We start from the raw sequence: 8,396 nt of genomic DNA on the forward strand, positions 1-8,396 counted from the left end.
TTGTATAATACTTAAGGAGAATAGGCTTTGGAGCTAGCCTGCCTGGGTTCAGCTACTGGCTCTGCCCCTTATGCATTCTGTGACCTTGGGAATTTATTTAACCTCTTTGTACCTTGTGTTTCTCATCTGTAAGTGGGGATAATAATAGTACTGTATTAGTCAGGGTTCTCTAGAGGGACAGACTAATAACATATATATATATATATGTAGCATTAAGAGGAGTTTATTAAGTATTTATTAAGTTTATTAAGTATTATTAAGTATTAACTCACATGATCACAAAGTCCCACAATAGGCTGTCTGCAGGCTGAGAAGCAAGGAGAGCCAGCCTGAGTTCCAAAACTGAAGAACTTGGAGTCCGATGTTCGAGAGCAGGAAGCATCCAGGTTTAGAGAAAGATGTAGGCTGGGAGGCTAGGCCAGTTTCTCTCTTCACATTTTCCTTCCTGCTTATGTTCTAGCTGTGCTGGCAGCTGATTAGATTATGCCCACCCAGGTTAAGGGTGGGTCTGCCTTTCCCAGCCCACTGACTTAAATGTTAATCTCCTTTGGCAACACCCTCACAGACACACCCAGGATCAATATTTTGTGTGCTTCAATCCAATCAAGTTCACATTCAGTTACACAAGAACCTATTTCTTAGGGTTGTGGTGAAGATTGAATGAGTGAATACATGTAAAGCGATTAGCACAGTGCCTGGAATATAGTGTGCTTGATAATAGTGATTAATTCAAGATGTTAAGTATTATTGTGTTTTATTGTGTTTGCCTTTTGTTTTTGTTTCTTCATTTTTTATTATGGAAAGTTGCCAACACATCCAAAAACAGAGAAGTGCTGTATAATAACCCCCGCTGTACTCATCAGCAGTTATCTATTCACGGGCAATCATGTTTTACCTAAATGCCTACTCCTACGTGATTATTTTGAGATAGATCTCGTACATCATATTATTTCATTTATAAATATTTCAATGTGTATCTCTAAAACAGAGGTAGCAAACTATAGCCCAATGTCTGTTTTATAGGTAAAGTTTTCTTATAATTTAGTGAACGGTTGCAGAATAAGCAACTGTGGCATAAACATTATTTTGAGCTGAAAGCATTTGAGAAGAAGCTTTTTTTTTTCTTCCCCTGAACTCCCTTGCCTGGCTGAAAAGCCTCTCAAATGAGCTCAATCAATGTTCATAAATTCCTTTTCCAGGAGTTTTGCAACGAGGGAATATTGACTGTTAACACTAGGTTGAGAAGCTGGCACCACACCTAACAAACTGTCAAGAAACTATCCTGTCTTCCATATAAAAGCCCATTTATCTTTCCTAAAAGTAATTTATTTTTCCATGAATACTTCCGTTCACTTTTCCCCATTAGGATAGTATATAAGCCACAAATTCGAATGGCCACCTCAAGTCACATTTTCCTATGAACTGCCATTTACATATGTGAGTAAAAGTCTATCTTCTCTCTTGCAAATCTATCATTTGTCAATTTATTAATAATTCACAGGCCTCTAATCAGTAAAACTAAGAGGAAGTTTTTCCTCCCTGTCAACAGCTATGCTCTTTCATTTACTTACTGTGTGTAGCTGCTTTCGTGCCATAATGGTGGAGCTGAGTAGTTGCGACAGATACCGTGTGGTCACCAAGCCTAAAATATTTACCATCTGGCCCTTTATAGAAAATGTTTGACAATTTTTACCTAAAAGACAAACAGACTCTCTTTCTCCTTTAAAAACATAACCATAGTCACTTTTACACCTAAAAACATTAATAACAATGTGCTGATATAATCAAATACCCAAATGGTGTTCAAATTTTCTCAAATGTCTTATACATTAAAAAAATGATTTATTAAAAATTGGGATCCAGGTTGGGAGCCGTGGCTCATGCCTGTAATCTCAACACTTTAGAGGGCCAAGGTGGGATGATTGCTTGAGGACAGGAGTTCAAGACCAGCCTGGGCAACACAGCGCTCTGTCTCTACAAAAACTTAAAAAAAGAAAAGCCAGGTGTGGTGGCGCATGCCTGTAGTCCTAACTGCTTGAGAAACTGAGGTGGGAGGATCACTTGATTCCAGGAGTTCGAGGCTGCATTGAGCTATGATCATGCCGCTGCACTCCAGACAATAACAGAGCAAGATTCTGTCTCTAAAACAACAACAACAAACAAACAAACAAAAAACCAGAAAATCGAGATCCAAAAGAGGTCAATACATTTGGAATATATAGCTCTGAAGTCATTTGAAATAGAAGAGAATCAGTCCTCTTTCCCCTTGCAATTAATCTGTTAAAGAAATAGGTCATGGCTGGGCGTGGTAGCTCACGCCTGTAATCCCAGCACTTTGGGAGGCCGAGGCGGGCAGATCATGAGGTCAGGAGATCGAGACCATCCTGGCTAACACGGTGAAACCCCGTCTCCACTAAAAAAATACCAAAAATTAGCCAGGCGTGGTGGCGGGCACCTGTAGTCCCAGCTACTTGGGAGGCTGAGGCAGGAGAATGGCGTGAACCCAGGCGGCAGAGGTTGCAGTGAGCAGAGATCACGCCACTGCACTCCAGCCTGGGCAACAGAGCAAGACTCTGTCTCATAAACAACAACAACAACAACAAAACAAACAACTACAAAAAAAACCAGGTCATTTGTCCTCTAGAGTTTTCCATGCTTATATTTTACTGGTTGTAAGTCAGTGGTATCCTCCATCCCTTGTATTTCCTATAAATTGGTGGTTGGAATTGGAGACTTTACTTGACTGAAGTTTACAGAAACACATACCATTCAAGGGTAATGTGTACTTCCATCAGGCAGCAAATAATGTCTATCTGTGATGTTAGCAGACAGGCAGAGTTTTGACAAGTTCTGAATAAAAATCAGCAATGGAGGTGGTGCCCTTTTGAACAAAAGAAAGATCTGCCTACTAAAATATTGTAAAATTATTTGAATGTACCTTTATCATGGCAGCTGTAACTAGGTGGAGATTAGCAGTCCTTCACAGGGGACAAACCTGTGAATTGTGCCCATTCTAATGACCTTTAAAATATATCTGGGTTCAGGCACAGTGGCTAACGCCTGTAATCCCAGCATTTTGGGAGGCCAAGGTGGGTAGATCACAAGGTCAGGAGTTCGAGAGCAGCCTGGCCAATATGATGAAACCCCGTCCCTACTAAAAATACAAAAATTAGCTGAGCGTGGTGGTGGGCACCTGTAGTCCCAGCTACTCAGGAGGCTGAGGCAGGAAAATTGCTTGAACCCAGGAGGCGGAGGTTGCAATGAGCCTAGACTGCGCCACTGTACTCCAGCCTGGGCAACAGGGCAAGACTCTATCTTAAAAAAAATAAAATAAAATAAAATAAAATAAAATAAAAATAAAATGTATCTGGAATCCATCCACTTCTTTTACTTCCCATGCTCCTGCTACCCTGGTCTGTGTCAGTGTCATCTCCTGTCCGCATCACTGTTGTTGCCTTTTAACAGGTCTCCATGCTTCTGTACTGGCTTACCTATAACCTATTCTCAACCCAGCAACCAGACTACCTCTTTTAAAATCCAAGTCATGGATGGTCGCGGTGGCTCATGCCTGTAATCCCAGCACTTTGGGAGGCTGAGGCAAGGTCAGGAGTTCCAAGACCAACCTGGCCAAGATGATGAAACCCCGTCTCTACTAAAAATACAAAAAATTAGCCGGGCGTGGTGGCAGGCACCTGTAATCTCAGCTACTCGGGAGGCTGAGGGAGAGAACTGCTTGAACCCCGTAGGCGGAGGTTGCAGTGAGCAGACATCGCGCCACTGCACTCCAGCCTGGGTGGCAGAGCGAGACTCCGTCTAAATTAATCAATCAATCAATCAATCAATCCAAGTCATGTCACATGACTACTTGGCTTAAAACATTCCTATTGTCCCTGTATCTTTTGAATAAGTACAAAAGTCCATGCCATAGCTCACAAGCCCCAAATAATCTGTGCTCATTCCTGCTCCAGACTTGTTCATCTAATCGTAGACCCTTAGATGCACCCATCATAAAGACCCCATTAGGACATTTGCACCTGTTCTTCCCTTTCCCTTCTGTGGTCTTCCCCAAGACATCTACATGACTTGTTCCCTCACCTCCTTCAAGTCCTTGCTCAAATGTCTTCTAAAACATTCCTAGTCTGGGGGCCGGGCGTTGTGGCTCACTCCTGTAATCCTCGGAGGCGGAGGCGAGCGGATTGCCTGAGCTCAGGAGTTTGCGACCAACCTGGGTAACACGGTGAAACCCCGTCTCTACTAAAATACAAAATACTAGCTAGGCGTGGCAGCAGGCGCCTATAGTCCCAGCTACTCGCGAGGCTGGGGCAGGAGATTTGCTTGAACCCAGGAGGCAGAGGTTGCAGTGAGCCTAGATCGCTCCACTGCACTCCAGCCTGGGCGACAGAGCGAGACTCCGTCTCAAAACGAAAACAAAATTCCTAGTCTGATTCCTCTAGTAAATATTGCATTTGGCCCCCTGCCTCCACACTACTGATTACTCTTAACGCACTCACCTTCTTTTTTTTTTTTTTTTTTTTAGTGAGACGGAGTCTTGCTCTGTCGCCCAGGCTGGAGTGCTGTGGCTGGATCTTAGCTCACTGCAAGCTCCGCCTCCCGGGTTTACGCCATTCTCCTGCCTCAGCCTCCCAAGTAGCTGGGACTACAGGCGCCCGCCACCTCGCCCGGCTAGTTTTTTGTATTTTTTTTTAGTAGAGACAGGGTTTCACTGTGTTCGCCAGCATGGTCTCGATCTCCTGACCTCGTGATCCGCCCGTCTCGGCCTCCCAAAGTGCTGGGATTACAGGCTTGAGCCACCGCGCCCGGCCTCACTTTTTAATTTTCTAAGGCATTAGTCATCTTCTACCACCACACCTTTTAATTTACTTATTATGTCTACTGTTTATTTTTTATTTGTTCCTGCCTGAAGGTCAATTTCCTAATGGTGGGATTCTTTGTTTTGTTCACTAAATTATCCTATCCCATGTGCCTAAATCAATGTTTGGCACACAGGAGGTGCCTAAAACATGGTTGTTGAATGAGTGACTGAATTGCTATCACTTATACCTACAAAGAGAAAACAAATGTATTTTATGAGCCAAAGGACCTCTGATCATCCCCTTCCAAATACTGTGTATCTTTCTTCCTCCTAGGCAATCAGTCTGTGTGTGCCTGGTGCTATGTGAACTAGTTTCAAGTATTATCTCATTTAGTCCTTCAAACAACCCTAAGAAAATAGGAAATTATTACTCCTATTTCCAGATGATGTAACTCAGGTCTAGGAAAGTTTAGCTCCTGCTCAAGCTCACATAGCTGGAAAGATGCAGAGCCAGGACTGGAACTCAAATATATCTACCTTAAACCACAAATGTAATACTTCCCCAGTGGATGGCTTCGCTCTAAGCTTCGTTACTTATGACAATTTCTCTATTCACTTATTCAACAAGTATTTGTTGAGTGTTGACTACATGCCAGGTCCTTAGGATATAATCCGTGAATGAAACAAAAATGTTTGCCCTCACTGAGCTTTTATTATAACTCTTTTAAGAGAGATGATTCAGGGCTAATATAGAAGGGGGCCGGTCATTCTCCTAGAGGGAATGATTTTAGGGTCATAGGGTGAGCTCACATGGTAAAAAATTGCTCCCCTTCACCACAACCTGTCATAGTATTCTATCTGAAGTACCTGAATTAATAATACCTTTGGTGAGACTTCAAAGTTGCATTAAAGTGCATTTTTTTCTGTTTAGGTTCATCCCTACTTTAGAGATGAGAAAACCATCTGTAATCACCCAGGATGATTTTGAGACATTCTCAAAGTCAGTTAGTAAATAGCAGAGCTAGGATTTCTGGCTCCAAATTTTGTATTCGTTATACTATAGCGAACATCAGAAAAGAAGACGATGAACTAAGTGGGATGGGGGAGTGTTCTAGGCAGCCATATCTATAAGAGGAAAATTAGGAAGATAAAGGGAGCCTGGAAACCCCAGTTTACCCATTGATTTTCCCAGAGCTGGGTAACAGGAACATCTTGGTAGGACAAGAGGAACAAGGGAAGGTCAGTACTTTTGAAGGCCAGTAGGCCAGTTAGAAGAAATAGGAAAGGGGTGAAGTTGAGAGACCAGCTGGGTGGACTTTGCTTGTAAGCACCAGGATACTTTACTTCAAACTGATTTTCAGAGGGCACAGCCTCAAAGGGATAAGAGAAGGGTATAGAGAAAGTCACCTTGATCTGGTTCATGTCCCTCTACATTTCCTGGCATGGGACAGCTGGACCCAGCAGAACTCAAGTTATTATAGGTAACTTTACTGTAATTTAGACCAGAAATATCTAAAGTATGAGAACTCCATTAGTTTACATTCTAGTTTTTGGGTGTGTACAGGAGAAAGAGTGAGACAGAAAGAGACAAGGCTTTGGGTTAAAAAAAGTTTCTTTAATTTCTGACTCTGTCATTTAGTACCCAAATTATTTAAGTTCCCTGAATACCATTTTTCTTATCTGTAAGAAAGAGTTAACAATTCTTACCTTGTAAGTATTCATTCATTCATTAAGCATCTATTGGCATCTTTTATATACAAAGAACTGCACAAAATAGGTATTGTAATATGAATATATATATATGAATATATATATGGCCTGACAATGGTTGTTTAATAAGTAGCAGCTATTATTATTGTTATTATTATTATTACCAGTGTGTATAAGTAATCAATAATAAGTATGTTGGAATGGTAGTAATACCAATATCACATCAGTTAGCCTTCCAACCATGATTCAAGAGTATTCCTGTGGAACTTTATCTGCCAGGGGAAAGATTATTTTCCTCTCTAACTGAAAGCAGCACCTCTTTCTGCAATGCTTGTGTGACTTCAAACAACCTTGGTCAACTGCATCCCAGAAGAAAATTAAGCTGGTTGCCCTGAAAATCATTCCATTCCATGACGGTTGATATGGATTTGCTAATAATTTTCACCTGATAAGGAGGCAGTCAGTAGAAAATTAGAAATTTTAATGAAGATTCTTATTAGCTGTTCCTCACAAATATTGGGACTACAATCAACTCAAGATTCTTGGCAAAGCAATTCTCATTTCAGTTCTCACAAGTAATTATTATTTAGTGTTTATATCCCTTTGTATTTTTTAAAAATGTTTTCAATTACTTTTTCCATTACTCTTTGGGGAAAAAAAAACCCTGCAAACCATAAAACAAGACCCTTTGAGGTGTCTTAGCATGTTAATCTCCATTTCACAGATGGGGGAATATGGGACAGTTCTTAAGCAAACAACAATATATCCTGTTATGCTAACAAAAATAGTGCAAAGTTCTCTCCTAATGGGTGGCTACAACCAGCACCTACTATTAAACAAGAAACATATTTAAACACACACACACATGAAAAGATACTCTTGGATCAGTGCTTGTAATGCTCAGTGAGGAAAAAAAGGCTCTCTGCATGACTTCTCACCAGAAAATTTGCATATTCAACGAACTTGTAATGAAGATGGTGATTTCATCCTGTCTCTGCTAGATTTCTTTAGAATCCCCATTTTCCTCCTTGCCTCCTTCTACTCTTCTAATTCAGTTTATCCATCAACTTTTGCTGTGTAACAACCTCACAATTTCAGTTGCATACAACCGTATTTGTTTCTGGCCCTTGCACCTATAAGTTGGCAGGGCTAATTCTGCTCCATGCTGAAAAGATAGTATCTACATGGGGTCTGTTTTTCTACTAAGTGCAGTAGTATAAGTTTTATACTTAAGCACATTTTACGCCTTTTTTGATCACACATCCCATTGGCCAAAGCAAGGCACATGGCCCCTCTCAAAGTTGAGAGGCAAGCTTATTCCACCAACCGTAAGGCCATAGAAAAGGTTTTGGATGTATTTTTGGTGGGTGCTGAAGGACAATACAATTCCACAGACACAGGCAACATCTTCCTCTTTTCCTCTTGCCTCATCCTTTCTCTGACTTTCCCTTTAGAGTGTAACAGCATGTGCAAAACAGGGTCACAGTAAGATATAGTCCCAGCAAGACCATGATCCCCAAGGAAGTGCCATGTTGAAATGTGATACCTAGAGAGGCTACCCAGAAATTTCTCATGCGTAGTAGATTTATAACTGAAATACTTTTTTTTTTTTTTTTTAACCTCTATATTTAAACAATCTGCAATGTGACTTTAAAGATCCCCTTGTCAAGAGGTAGAGTCCATTTCCCTACCTCTTGAGTCTGCACTGTCTGGTGACTGACTTGCTTTGGCTAATAGTATGCAGTGGATGTGATGGTATGTCAATTCTGTGCCTAGTCATCAAGGGGACTTGTGTGCTTTTGTTCTCTCTTTGCTACTACCATGCAAATCAGCCTGATCTAGTTGGCTGAAAGGTGAGAAGACTATATGGAGC

This window comes from Chlorocebus sabaeus, chromosome 15, assembly GCF_047675955.1.
Source record: "Chlorocebus sabaeus isolate Y175 chromosome 15, mChlSab1.0.hap1, whole genome shotgun sequence".
Classification (NCBI taxonomy): domain Eukaryota; kingdom Metazoa; phylum Chordata; class Mammalia; order Primates; family Cercopithecidae; genus Chlorocebus; species Chlorocebus sabaeus.